The sequence below is a fragment of the Asparagus officinalis genome, chromosome 4 (genome assembly GCF_001876935.1).
Source record: "Asparagus officinalis chromosome 4, Aspof.V1, whole genome shotgun sequence".
NCBI classification, from domain to species: Eukaryota; Viridiplantae; Streptophyta; class Magnoliopsida; order Asparagales; family Asparagaceae; genus Asparagus; species Asparagus officinalis.
The window spans coordinates 95,389,893-95,405,705 of NC_033797.1; the positions used below are offsets into that span (position 1 = coordinate 95,389,893).

Below are 15,813 nucleotides of genomic sequence, written 5' to 3' on the forward strand. Positions count from 1 at the left end.
ACCAAGGCGATCGGCTATCGTCTTCCTGCTTTTGGACAAGTCTACACTGCTATAAGTCTTCACTGAAAGTGCGGAACTCGATGGAATCAGAGAAACAGGTGTAGAACATCTTCTATCTTGGTCCTGACGTCGGTCAGATTGAAGTGACCCATAGCTGGGAGGGTCATATTGAAGTGACCCGCGGTGGGGAGGGTCAGATTGAAGTGACCTGCATTTTTTGATCTTTTCGGCCGCCGTCTTGGACTTTGGCCTCCATACTTTTTGCAGTCTTGGTGGCTTCTTTTCCACTTTTTCCTTCTGCAATTTTTTGGCTTCTTGCACAAGAAATTGGGCTTGCACAAGAAATTAGGCTTGCGCAAGCAATACGCGGTGCTTCTGGATTCGCTCCTCAAGGGTAGAGCAGGTCCTCTTAACGCATACCCATTCGTTTTCTCTACTTTAGAGGAGGGGTTGCTTGATCACCATTGTTGTTCTTGGGACTGCCTAGATTTCAGATCCACATCATAGTGGATCCCATCCATTGGCTCCAAAGCCTTAGCAAGTTGACGTGTAAGGCGTTGACGCCGTCTTTAGCACGCCCTCTTTGACAACGTTAGCGTACCTTCAGTGACTGACTCTTTGGTCAAGGAGGAGTTCAGATTCACTGATCTAACTTCACCAAATATCGGTGACACGTCTTGATTTACAACTGTAGTGGCGACGACACGAAGATCATCTTCTCGGGTCTTCATGTCGGAAGATCAGCGGACTTTTCTGGATCTGCGAGGAGAGGCGGATCTGGAGGAGGACAAATATTCCTCGAAATTCTGTTGGTCGAACTTAAATTTGACCTCTTCATTCACTAAGATCTTGATCGCTGGTTGCGGTACGATAGCTTCGGCAGCGAAGCTATTGGCTCTCACTGTAGTCGCTAGCTTGTTTTCATCGAAAGTAGTCTTCATTATCAATTCCATTACAACTTTAATCATTTACAATGAATTCAAATAACAAAAATATAGATTACAACTCTCTTGAAAATAAACACAAGAACTGTTTATCAACTCTTGCTTGCGTGGGGTCTTCGCCGGTGCCGGGGATGTTAATATCCATGGACGACCGTGGATCAGATCCGGTTACTGGAAAATTGATAGAGCTCCTACTTCACCAAAGAAGTATTCACACGAAGCACTGATCAGATCCGGTTACTGGAAAATTGATAGAGCTCCTACTTCACCAAAGAAGTATTCACACGAAGCACTAAAATCGACCAAGCAAAATCTGTAGCTCTTCTCGAGATTAAGACTAAGCCTAATCTCAAAGAACGGATGGGGGGATACGGGTTCAGATCCTCCGAAAGCCTTCCTCTTTATGCTGAAGTTCGCTGGGATCTGATTAACCTTCACTAAAATTTCGTGCTCCTTGACTCCTCAATCAAGTAGCACCTCGCCCCCTTGATAAAATTCCAAATCCGTAAAATGGAGGTCTTAAGCTCATATTTATAGGGCTTCAGATGCGGGTATACGGATGAGAATGAGCGATTTGGCCTTATCTTTAGTTAATAATGACCTAACCATGTTTGTGGATGATATCAAGTAAGTTGGGAACCCATGGAATAGATAAATCTCGAGAAAACCCGTCGAAAACCGTCAAAATGCATTTTTGGGTCTAACCTGCGCGAAACAGCTCGTGCTGACCCGCGCGGTAGTGGTTCACCTCGTGGTGAACCGCACGCATGGGTTACCAGGTGGTGACCCGCACCCCCACGTGAGTTGAGACTCTTTCTCTCTCTTTTCGCATTTCGGTGTTTCGTTGACTTGTCCGCTTCGCTGAGGCTAATTGACGAACGCGAGTTGACTGACGTGCGCGTGTTGACCGATGTGCGTGAGTTGATTGACATGATTGTGTTGACCGACGCATGTGAGTTGATTGACGTGCATGTGTTGACCGACGCGCGTGAGCTAACTGACATGCGCGTGTTGACCGACGCGCACGAGGTGACTGACGTGCGCGTGTTGACCGACGTGCGCGAGCTGATTGATGTGAGCTTGTTGACCGATGCGCATGAGGTGACTGACATGCGCATGTTGACCGATGTGCGTGAGCTGATTGACGTGTGCATGTTGACCAATGTGCATGAGCTAACTGGCGTGTGCATGTTGACCGAAGTGTACAAGCTGATTGACGTGAGCATGTTGACCGACGCGTACGAGTTGATTGATGTGCGTGTGTTGACCGATGCACATAAGCTAACTGGCATGCGCGTGTTGACCAATGCACGCGGGGTGCCTGATGTGCGCGTGTTGACCGACGCGCGCGAGCTGATTGACGTGCGTGTGTTGACCAACGCTTACGAGCTAACTGGCGTGTGCGTGTTGACCGACGCGCGTGAGGCAATTGGGTATGCCTTCTTGACTCGTCCACTCTTTGCTTCGAGCTGCATGCGGGCTCTCATAGGCAATTTTAGACGTCTACAGATGTATTTCCATAGCCTGAGGTAGAAACACACCTATCTCCTGATGAAGGTATTTAATCTAATCTAATTCAGGACATGGTGGACATCCTGCAGGATCAAAATCTTATCCGAAGTCAGCTTTAGGTTGATACGACCTATTCCAGATATAGGAGCCATATTATTATTTTCCATTGTCACAGTTCCTCTACTTGAGACCCGATAAGTGGAAAACAGAGATTAATTAGAGGAAACGTGAATATTAGCTCCAGTGTCAATCTACCAATCATTTGCTTGAAAGGTCATGTTTACTTCAGGGGTGAAGAGAACAGACCTGTAAGCAGTCTCAGCTGAACTGGAAGTCACCATGTTTACTTGTGACTTATTTGGTGGAGGTCCTCCCTTCCTAGGCTTGGGTGGTTCAGTTTTCTTGAAAAAGCAGTCCTTAGCAAGATGGTTGGTTCTTCCACAAACGAAGCAGGCTCGACGTTCAGCTCCTTCCTTCTTTTGAAAGTGAACATGGTTTTTATTTTGATGAAAAGATTTCTTCTTAAATGTTTTATTTTGATTTTGATGGAAGGGACGTTTCTTGTGTTGGGGAAAGGGTTTGGATTCAACATTGTTTACTTTGGCTTCTTTGGGTTCAGATTTTGTCATATTTTTCTCCCTGAGTCTATGTTGCTCTTCAATTCTAATAGAATTCAACACTTGTTCTAGGGTAAGATCTCCTTGAGTATGGTTAAGGTTTTTGGCAAAATCTGACCATGACTCGGGAAGTTTGTCTATAAGACAGGCTATCTGAAATGTTTCATCTAGGATAGATCCATTCACTTTTAATTGGTGAACTATATGTTCGAATTCATGAATTTGCTCATTCATTGGTTTAGAATCTACCATTTTAAATTTGTTTAAATCAGAAGCTTTAAATCTTTTAATTCCCATATCATCTAAGCCATATTTTTCCTCTAGTATTTCCTACAGAACTTTAGCATTAGTGATAGTATAATATATATCGTATAACCTATCAGATAAGGCTCCTAAGATTCTGTATAGACAATGATACTCTATTTCTTGAGGTGTTCTCGGGATATGAATGGAATCTGTGGAGGAAGATGATATTATTCTAAACAGCACAATTAGACTCTTTGATTATTAAGAATATTTGTTGTTTAGACAATAATTAAAATGTAAATTAGTTTAAATAGTTAATAATTTTTAGATAATGATGGGTTAATATTATAGCATAGATATAAGAAATGATTAAAACGAAAATAAATAAGGTTAGAAATACGGCCAGATGATCGAGGCGTGCAAGGCACTATCCCAAGAATCTAATTGGCCCCTCTCGTACAAGGCTACGTGGTAATAGTTCTCGGAGATACAACGACCCTCGGTCAGGCGACCTCCTTCTTGTCGACACGAGCTTCAAGAAGGCTTTGCGATTACTTATCAACAAAATTGGAATACTTATCAACAACCAAACAACTAACACAAATGCAAGACAAAAGATTTTACATGGTTCGGCAATTCTACCTACGTCCACGGGAGCGGCACAATAATTTCTTATTAATAACAAGAAATTACAAATAAGAGAGAGGATCTCAAACTTTAGTCTCTCAAATAAATAGCAATTGAATTTAATGTAAAATCAATGATCAAACACTCTCTCTCTATTACAATAACTTCCCAAATTAATATTCACCAACCCCTTCTCAATAGTAAATGAGAACAGGGACAAAAGGGAATAAAAATCAGAAATTTCCCAAACTGCAGAGAGAATGGAAGCTCAAGAAATTGCCGCCGCCAATCTCTTCTTCTCTCTCTGCTCTCGCGCTCACTAATTCGCGCACGAATAAGGTTTCCCTTTTACAGGGAAACCCTAGGGCGGTCGTTCTATGCGCTCCAACTGGCTCCAACCACGCAAAGGTGAAGTTCACTACGCTGCAGGTGAGATCATGGGCGAGGGCGACATCAACAAGTGAGATCCTCTACAGGCGAGTTTGATCCACACAGCAGGCGAGATCCGCTCGACCTCACCACACACTTCGTCTACGATCTTGAACAGACAACTTTCCTCGCCTACTCAACTTTGCCATCGACCTCTATAGGCTATCTTCCTCGCCTCCTTAACTTCGCCATCGAAGGCGAGCTTCGATCTTCTACACACCCCACCTTAAATAAGCAACGTCCTCATCATGACATGACAATTGGCACACCCCGGTATCACTAGGTTATGTGGACTGTAGAGGTGGCTCCCACCGCACTCACGCAATATAGCACTTAGCCCCACATAGCACTTAGCTTCACACTTCTGACTCACAACTGCTACGATACAATTTGTCATGGCCTGATCCGCCGGGCCCATTTGTGTAGTACAAACGGTGGGACCTACCAAGTGTAACACGTTTGGCTTAACCCACTGCCAAAATCAACTAGCCGTGTTACAGTTGAGTCTTGGGCATACCTATTTAAGCAACTTAACTTCTGACTCATTTTCTGATGTAGGACTAAATAAGAAACAAAGACATGATTATATTATTTTTAACCACTCTGGATGATGCATAAAGATCTGCTCCTCAAGCTCGCCATGTAGAAAAGGTGTCTTCACATCAAGTTGCTCAAGCTCCAAATTAAAATGAGAAACCATGACAAGCAACACATGAATTGAGGTGTGTTTTACAACTGGAGAGAATACTTCATTGAAGTCTTCGGTCTAACTGTAGCCTTTAGCTACCAATCGTGGCTTGTACCTTATAGAATCTATATCCAGAGCTCCTTCTTTCTTCTTGAAGACCCATTTATAGCCAATGATCTTCTGTCCACTTGGTGGCTTCACTAGCTCCCATGTCTGGTTCTTGTGAAGAGACTACATCTCTTCTGTCATCGCAACAGTCCAATTTGCAGTCTCATTGCCACTAATATCCTCCTTATAGGTAGAAGGCTCTGGAACCTCAATCGATTCTGTTATACTCAAAGCATGAGCAAGCATGTCTGCGTATCGTTGAGGAGGTCGGATCTGCCTTTTTGTTCTCCCAGTGGCAATATTATATTGTTGCTCTTGTCGTGTATCATCATCTAAAGTTGAACCTTCAGTAGTATCAACTGGTTCAACATGAGCGCCCTCAAGCACTCGCTTTGAAGTTGATCTCCCTAGCTTTTCATAAAAAGTAACTGGTTCAACATGAGCGCCCTCAAGCACTCGCTTTGAAGTTGATCTCCCTAGCTTTTCATAAAAAGTAACATCTCTGCTAATAATAAATATAGGTGACTTGGGATAAGAACACCACAATCTATATCCCTTCACCACAGCAGCATATCCTAGAACGATAGCTTTCTTTGCTCTAGGTTCAAGCTTACCATCATTAACATGAGAATAAGCAGAGCAACCAAATACTCTTAAATGAGAGTAATTAGCAGGGGCACCAGATCATACCTCTTCTGGAGTTTTAAAATCAATTACTGTAGAAGGATATCTGTTTATCAAATAGCAAGAAACCGGTATTAGAGAGCATGCACCGAGATCTCTCCAAAAGTGTTCTATTTATCCTTTCTGCAACTCCATTTTGCTGAACTGTACGATGACGCACAATACCTTCATTCTTACAGAACTGGTCAAACTCTGTGGAACAAAACTCCATCCTATTGTCGGTTCTGAGGTGCTTCACTTTCTTTCCTGTTTGCTTCTCAATCATAACCTTCCCTTGCTTGAAGTTTGCAAACACATCACTTTTATGCTTCAAAGGATACACCCAAACTTTTCTAGAAAAATCATCAATTAATGTTAGCAAAAAACGAGCTCCACCTTTCGATGGAACCTGACAGGGACCCTAAACATCTGAATGGATATAATCTTAAGTATCCTTGATTCTGTGGACACCGGTACTAAAGGATATTCTATGGTGTTTGCTAAAAATACAATGCTCACAAAAGTCTAATTTGTTGGTTTTCTGACCACAAAGCAGACCTTGTTTGCTCAATATATCCAGTCCTCTCTCACTCATATGCCCTAACCGTATATGCCACAAATGTGTAGTGTCTGAATCTGAATCCTCTGAAGATGACACTACTGCAGCACCTGTCACTGTACTTCCTTCAAGGATATAGAGGGTATTTACCTTCTTTCCTTTCATCACAACAAGAGAGCCTTTACTTACTCTCAAAACTCCACCTTCATCTGAAAACTTAAAACCATTTGAGTCAAGGGTGCCTAAAGAAATGAGGTTCTTCTTTAATTCTGGAATATGATGGACATTGCTCAATATTCTAACAATACCATCATGGGTTCTAATCTTAATTGATCTGATACCAACAGTCTTGCAAGGAGTGTTATTTCCCAATAAGACATTCCCGCCATCGATAAGACTGATATATAACAAACCAATTCCTATGCGGACACATATGGTAGGGACAACCCGAATCAAGAACCCACTCATCTTGTGAATGAATATTATCACTAACTGAAAGAACTTCATGTGAAATAGAAGACTATACAGTTACAGTGGCAACTGAATGTTTTACATCCCTAGACTTCGACTATGAATTGTACTTTGCTTTGTGCGCTGGACAATTAGGTTTTATATGCCCATATTTGTGATAGTAATAACATTCAACATTTCTTCTTGGCCTGGACCTTGATCTAGACATGTTTCTAGATTTTCCTCTACCACCAACACCCTTTTTAGGACGACCACAAGCGAACATTGATCTAGACATGTTTCTAGATTTTCCTCTACCACCAACACCCTTTTTAGGACGACCACAAGCGAACAAGCCTTCAGCTTGATCCTCTCCTCCTACGACAGACACTTTCTGCCTTAACTCTTTTGAATGTAAGACTGATTTAACATCCTCCAAAAAAAGTGTATCTCTACCGTATAACATGCTATTGACAAAATTTTCATAGGAATGAGGTAATGAGCATAACAAGATGAGTGCTTGATCTTCTTCGTCAATTTTAACATCAATATTCTTTAAATCCATAAGAATATGATCTTCTTCGTCAATTTTAACATCAATATTCTTTAAATCCATAAGAATAGTGTTAAGTTCATCTAAGTAGTCTTTAATTCGCATACCTTCCTTCATGATTCTTTAAATCCATAAGAATAGTGTTAAGTTCATCTAAGTAGTCTTTAATTCGCATACCTTCCTTCATGTGAAGGGTGAAGAGGCGTTGCTTCAAGTATAGCTTGTTTGTTAGAGATTTCTTCATGTACAAGCTCTCCAACTTGAGTCATAAGCTGGCGGCGGTATCTTCATTTGCAACCTCCTGCAGGACCTCATCGGCCAAACAGAGCTGTATGGCACTATGCGCCTTCATCTCCAGCTCTTCTTTCTCATCATCGGTCATAGATTTTGGCAACTTATCCTTTCCGGACAAGACCTTGAACAGTCCTTGTTGTACTAGGAGAGCCCTCATTTTTACTCTCCACAAACTGAAGCTGTTTCTCCCATCGAATTTCTCCACTTTGTATTTTGTAGAAGACATCTTGAAGCCAACTAGAACAGTAATTGTATTTATGAACAGTAACCGTATTTGCGAATAGTGACTGTACATATGAATAGTAACCGTACGTATGAATACTAACAATACTTTTGAATAGGACCGTACATGTGAATAGTACCCAGTACCTTTAAAGAGTAAATGATAATCTAGCTTATTTTTGATGTGGAGGATCCACTTTTAGTGACAGCTACAGAGCATACGATAAGCAGATACACATACTGTAAGCAGCTCTGATACCAGTTTATTGCAGCGGAGGGGCTTCACAGACACAGAAGATGTCTATATAAGAGTGGACAAATAGAAAACAACACATAAGGATTTAACGTGGTTCGGTCAGTATGACCTACGTCCACGGGTGAGAACAACAGAGAACTTCACTAATAACCAAAAGAGAATATTACAAAAGAGGAGACCACTCTCTAACCTGAGACTCTCACAAAGAAAGACGACTCTTTCTATCTCACTCTCTTCTCTCCCTATTCAACTCTTTTTTTTTCTTTCTCTGAGTTTGTTCGTGCTCTGAGAACTCTCCACAACCTCCGTTTTATAAGCTCAAAATATTAATAAAATAATACAAAATGGTTGGTGAGTTTTGACAATTAAAAAAACGCCAGAGAGAGGGTTGGTGAGGTTTGAATTTTCCTTCATCTTCAAAGTCACGTTTAATAGGTAATTGGAATGTACACAATCAAGGAGGGCACTCAGTTAACATTCCTCACAATATACCTATTAAAGAAAACCCTCATGCAACTACCCAGTTAAAGAAAATATCCCCTGAAGAAATACAAAGAAGAAGAAGCCAAAATTTGTGTTTTACCTGTGATGAGAAGTGGCATAGAGGACACCAGTGCAAGGGAAAGCAACTCTTCATATTGGAAGGGGTCTTAGATGGACAGATGAAAGAAAATGAAGAGGATTGTGGTGCAGTGGAAGAAGAAATTATTGCTGTTGAATTAGCTGAAAACCTGATTCAAGGGGCTCCTTCTATATCAGTTCAGGCATTAAATGGAATCAGTGCTGCTCATACTATAAGAGTAATGGGTTATTACAAGAATCAAGCTGTTAGTATTCTTATAGATTCTGGGTCTACTCACAACTTTATCATTGCTAAACTAGTGAAGAGACTGGGATTGAATGTGACAGAGTCTAAGGATTTCAACGTTTTGGTGGCTAGTGGAGAGCTAGTGAAGAGACTGGGATTGAATGTGACAGAGTCTAAGGATTTCAACGTTTTGGTGGCTAGTGGAGAGGTGATTAAGGGAGCTGGGGTCTGTCAGAAAGTCAAGCTAGTTTGTCAGGGAGTGCAAATATTGATTGATTTTTTGGTTATGCCTATGGGAGGGAGCCAAATTGTTTTAGGAGCAGATTGGATGAAAACAATAGAGGATATTACCTTGAACTTTAAAAAATTGCAAGTAACTTTTTTAAGTGAAGGAATAAAAACTGTTGCAGCTGAGTTCGTGACCTCTTTGGGGTTACGTTTCAACCCTTACGTGACACATGCATGTTTATTTACTTCTACTACTTTTCTCTTTGCAAGGTTTTACCTATCTGATTCATTTCAGCTTGATGGATATTTTTTTTTGCGTAACTAAGTAGTGCATAGACGATTTTGATATGGTTTTTTTTTGTGGATGACTTGGATATGTTTCATTAATAGGAGGAGTACTTTATTTACCTATACTTTTTTGACATTGCTGCTTGTATTCATTGTTCTCTACTTGAACTAGTTTACTAGTAAATAGTCCTCGTGAAGATTTAGGCAACTATACAAACTGTAAAAGTGTATAACTAATAGAGCCTTAGGATTTTCTTTAATATGAGTTTTGCAATCGACTCAGGTGACTGAAATATAGGTTTTTACAAAAGGTGATTCATATAGTAAGTAGATACTATCATGTGCATGCTTGATAATAAGTAGATACACTTGCAGGTTATCCATCTATCTTGGAATTATAGTACATTTATCAATTAGTCTATTCTCAACCAACTAGTTAGTGCATAAATAATAATGGAATTGCAGCGCCAGCTAATAATTTTGTTAAATTTGTGTTGTCTGAAAGGTTATGTCAATGTAGCCTATGAATGGAATGCCACTTGGCTTGCATGCATACTCTCTATCTGAGCCTATTGCTTGCTCTGTATACATATTGAGCCGCATGACTATATCACAAAGCTTTTCAATGCAGTTGTTCAGTTTAATAACATCTACATATTGAGCCGCATGACTATATCACAAAGCTTTTCAATGCAGTTGTTCAGTTTAATAACATCTTGACTGATTTTGATCGGGGATATATGGAGCTATATTTCGTTAGGTTATTTTAAACAGGTAACTTTCTTATGCTTGACCACTATACCCCTAAAATATTAGGACATATTTTAGCTCCCAAACTTCTAATTTGGAACTAAACGATTTCATGATAATTTTGCTTTCCAGATGACTAAGGCTGGGGAGATTGGATCTTCTACTATGCCTCATAAAGTTAATCCCATTGATTTTGACAATAGTGAGGGCAACTTGTGTTTGGCTAATGCTATTTTATCTGCTAGCTCTCAGCTCGAAATTGCCCATCTCTCGTATGCAGGTGTGTATCATTTACTTTTCCATCTTTATTCATGGTTCTTGAGGAGTACCTAATGTGACGTTCAGTGCTATATCACAGTTCAAAAAACATGTCTTAGTGTCTCATTCTGGTAAAGTGATACTATACTTATTGCATGTGTAATCATTGACAGAGGGATTTGACCGATTCCACTGTTTTGAGGAATTTGGGTATTGGATCTGGGTATTCTCTCTTGGCATACAAAAGTGTACTACAAGGAATCCGAAAGCTTCAGGTTAGTAGTAAAATCTGTATGAGATGGTTATCACTAGAGAATTAGATATAAAGCTAGATGTGTTATTGGTAGGAAATGTGTCGCTGTCGTTCTTTGCTTCATGTATGTTGTTTGTTCTGTTCTTGCTTTAACTATTTGGGTTAGGCAAATGTTGAATTTGAATTCGTCACAAATGCAAGATGCTAAATTCTGTGAATTACAAGATCATAGAAACGTAGATCTATTTAAAGATGAATTCTTGTCTTGCTGTCAACATAATTTCTATCCAATGTACATCCATCTAATAATATATATGATTTTATGGATGTTTAAGTTTTTTTCTATATAAGTATTTCTTTTCTAAAATTTTACTAACCATTTCCCTCAAAAATATTGTATGAACTATGTCTTTGCTATCCTTTTCAATTTCCTTTAGATCTATTATTTGGGATCCATAACAATGCTATCTGGCGTGATTCTTTTGAAAATTTTTTGCCTATACGTTCGAGTAGTTGATGCGAAGAAAGATACATCTAAACGTGGCAAAAGCTCCTTTTTTGCTCAATATGCTGCCGACGTATAAATACAATCCCAATGTTAACATTTAATTAGGCTTGGCAAATGGGTCGGGTAGGGTCATAGTTGACCCAACCCGTATAAGTGTGACCTCACCGGACCCGTTTAACAAATGAGTCAATGTGATTCGACCCGTTTATTAAACGGGTTACCCGACCCAACCCATATAACCCAAATGACCCATTTATCAAATCTCAGTTTAATATCGTGGATACTATACAGATCAAGATGAAATTCTTTTGACTCTTTCGACAATCACAAGTCAAAATATGTAATATTGCTACATAGATTGTACAAGAGATTGACCCTTTTAATAAACAATCCTAATTAAGGATTAGGTTGCCGTTTATTCACAGTATTACAAACCACGGTCCCCGCCTTTTTGGCCTTCGCCTCACTCCGGCGACCCCCCAATCCCTCTGATCCTCGTACGACATAAAAGTCAAAACCGGACAGAACCAAGGCTTTAGAAAAAAACCAGCACACTCCCAGGCTGACCTCTGACCCTTCAACACCGCAACGTAGTTCCTCCTCAGATCCAGAGCTCCATTCTTGACCAGATCCCAGCAGTTCTCCCCTATCGAGGTGAAGTAGTTCCCAACAACGATTGGTTCTCCAGCTTCTCGCAGCTCGCCAGGTCGCAGATCACGTCGGGTACCTATTTCCTCCCCTTCCTTGACCTCCCCTTATCCTCCACTAATCACGTTCGTACGAGCGAAAACGTGATTGATCTTGACCGTTGAAACGCTGGCTCGCTATCGATGAGGGCTGAGATGCGACCGACCATGCCGGAGACGCTGGACCTGGCGGGAAACTGGGTGTCGAAGGAAGAGGAGAGAGAGAAGAAGGAGGAGGATGAAGACGACGAAGATGATCTTCATATTTGGAGTTTGCAACCCATTTAGAATTAAACGGGTCAGTATTGGGTTACACGGGTCAGTTCGGGTCAACCCTAATTTACCCATCTAATAAACGGGTCAGTTCGGATTGACTCATTTATAACTCGACCCATATAACTTGAGCAATACCCAATATAAACGGGTCGGGTCGGATCGGGTTGATGGGTCGGGTTATAATTTGCCACCCCTACATTTAATCAAGTTTATTCTAAAACTTGGCTAAGTTAGTTTGATGTTTAAAGCTCCTTATTTTAAAGTAATATTACTTTGATTGTACATTTTTGATACAGTGCCATCAATATGTCTCATTCCAAATTACAGATTTAATAATGACATGACTCATGAAATTACACTACTTTGTAACTCTCTTCGTTTCTTAATTCTTTATTTCTTCTCCATCATGTGTAGGTAAATGAGTCTCGTCTCAATGAAGACCTGGACCAGGTGTGGGAGGTGCTTGCAGAACCAATACAAACAATAATTCCTGACAGTGCACTGCACTTCCTTTTAGACTATAAGCGTCTATGGTTAAATCTAGAATAATACAGATATATAACAGCAAAAACTGAATAGAAAACTAAAGTGCAATAATTTAAAATTTTCCAACTCATCTGCTGTGCGTTTGTAAAACGCTGTGGTTATAGCATTATTTGGCCTACTCCGGTGCAATGATCCCAAGGCCAAATTGCTTCCAGGAACAGCAGTCCAGTACTTTGGTGTGCACCGACCCAGTACTATCAAGATGTACTCGATCTATAAGGTAAAGATCTCATCGATCTATCAGGCAAAGATCTCCTCGATCTATAAGACAAAGATCTCCTCGATCTATAAGACCTTCTCGATCTAGGCACTCTTCCTACGAGCACATGCTATTCTACAACATATATATCTGTATATATTGATTGTTATTTTTAGAATGAATTTTCCTTAAGGATTTGGGGTCTATTTATAGCATTTGGGAAAATACTATGTACTAATAAAATTATAATATTTTACTATTCTCGTGGGATCCACATCTTAAATTTTCTTCAGTGGGGCCCACAACTTTTGACAAAAAATTAAAAACATGGGCTTCTGCAGTAGCCCATGTGATTGTTGAAAAAAATTCAACATAGACTTTATTATGACTGCTTTTGTATAATTTTTTTCTGCTTTTGTTGGTTATATGATGTAATATCAAAGGTCTGCTTGTATGTTGTATTGTTTTTGAAGGTTTTATATAGGACATCTAATTCCACCTCCCCCAGCATTTTCACTATATGTTGGGGAAAGATGACAGTCCAAGAGAGGGGTATTTTCACTCGAAAACAAATAGAATATAATTACATTAAGTCTCAATGATGGTCTAGTTACAAACTATTATTCTAGCATTCCTTCTTAAGCTGGAAGAGCATATAGACCTGTCATTTTTAGCTAGTTAAATCTAAGCAAAAAATTCCCTTCCCCTTCCTCCCTCCCAACCCCCCCCCCCCAAAAAAGGAAATTTTTTGCCAGTAGGTAATGTTTTAGCGAAATCGTTACCAATCTGTCTAAATTGACATGTGAAGTGACATTTTGCTCAATATCATTTCATAATGAAGTGACAATCAACCTTTATATGCTTCCTATTCTCTTGAGATTTAGTTTGTACCATTGGCAATATACGCCAGAACCTGATTATTAAGATGTATTTCCATAGCCTGAGGTAGAAACACACCTATCTCCTGATGAAGGTATTTAATCAACATAATCCCTCCAGCAGCAAGAGCGATAAATTGATAATCAACTTTAGCAATAAATCATGGCACGATAGTCTGCTTCATCATGAGATCACCATATTCCTCCAATAAAAGTACAATATCTACTAACGAGACACAATCAAGAGTATCATTTGCTCAATCAACATCAAAAAAACCAATAATATTAAAGAATAAAAGAGACCCTTGTTGCTGATGGACTCTATCTCGTTAATTTTCTTACATTAGGTTATGCACAGATACAACGTCCCAGAGGCATATGAGAAGCTGAAGGATCTCACCAGAGAAAGAGTTGTTAGCAAGGAGAGCATTCAAAAGTTCACTAATGGCTTGCAATTGCCAGAAGAAGCAAAGAGCGTTCTGTTGAATTTGACTCCCCAGTCATACATTGGAGAAGCAGAGAAGTTGTCTAAGTCTATCGACGATCATGTGGATTTGGTGAATAGGTTCAGGCTTTTATAGCCGTTGAAACAAACGTTGAATGAACGAGATGAAGATTTTACTAATTGAACTATTTGTGGGTCATGTTACTTCCCCTTTGCATTTTCGTTATGAGCAAAGGCAGGTTATACCACAAACCGTTTGTGTTTGTATTATTGTGTAAGCATGCAAGGGTAAATTAACAAAAGGAAAACGAAATTGAATAAGCTTGTAGCATTGTTGGGTGATATTTATACCAGTGCAATCAGTTTCATTTGGTTCTTTTACTAATGGCCTGGAGGAAGAAAATTGGAAGCAGGAGGCTTCAAATACTAGAAATGGATTCTGGTGAAGCAACACGAGTATGCTTCCATGTATTGCTAAGTTCATTGTATTCTCCTTGTGTCAATTGTATTTTATATTCTCCTGGTACTTGTATTTGTGATCAACATATAGGAATCAGAATGCTTTGGCTGTTATATTGTAAGTCGGGGGATTTGAATATTGGATTTATGCCCCCATGAAGGTTTTTCCCCCTTGTGTCAATTGTCTCCTTGATAGTTTGTTTTCATTTGAAATACTTGAAGTTTGTTTACCTCGACACTTATATTTATATTGATTTTTGGTTGCTACCCCTTCCGTAGGATGCAATAGTAATTCTTGTTTATGCGATCTGAACAATATTCTTATTTTGTTTTCTTTTGAAATAAAGTATCTGGGTACTTGAATATTTAAATATCAACAAACCCATGTGTGGTATACTGGTGTTGGTGGGACGATTATGCCTTAGTATTCTCTTTTGTTCACAATATAGATTTCTTGTTTTTTACATATTTAGATGCAGTTAGTTGTTGTCCTGTTCTACTCTCTCAATCTTTAACATTTGTATGCTCTTGAAACTACTAAAACAACTATCAAAATATCCGGTGGAAATTTTATGTGGCGTGATCTCATCTATAAGAATTGAGATACGAATTTATTGTTCTGTTGAATTTCGTGATAGCTGTTATATCAAGTTTTTCTCATTACTACTTGAATTAACTTAAGTTTTATCAGCTTAATATTTTGTTCTTTTATCAGAAATAGTGCCTATAGCTTGGGATCTCATGCAACTATTATTATGATAAGTATGAAGAGTTTTGAGAAATGAAAAAAAGAGAAAAAAGGAAAAAAGAAAAGAAAAATGAGCTATTTGTACTGCAATAAGCAAGCGGCCGTACAAAAAACAGCCTGATTATATGTACCGCTACCACCCAAATACTCTTAGCGTCTTTAATATTTATGAAAGTTAACACTGGTGATTCTTAACAATACATTCATCATAAGATTTTGCTGACGTGACAATGATCTGACCCTGCCATGTTCAGCAAAAAATTAGTGAAATCACAAGTTTAACATACACGTTTGTATGAAACTTATAACTATTTT

The 15,813-nt window shown here is 39.4% G+C and overlaps 1 pseudogene; it reads left to right on the forward strand.

Moving 5' to 3' along the window:
* LOC109839058 lies at positions 8,831–14,427 on the forward strand (annotated as a pseudogene).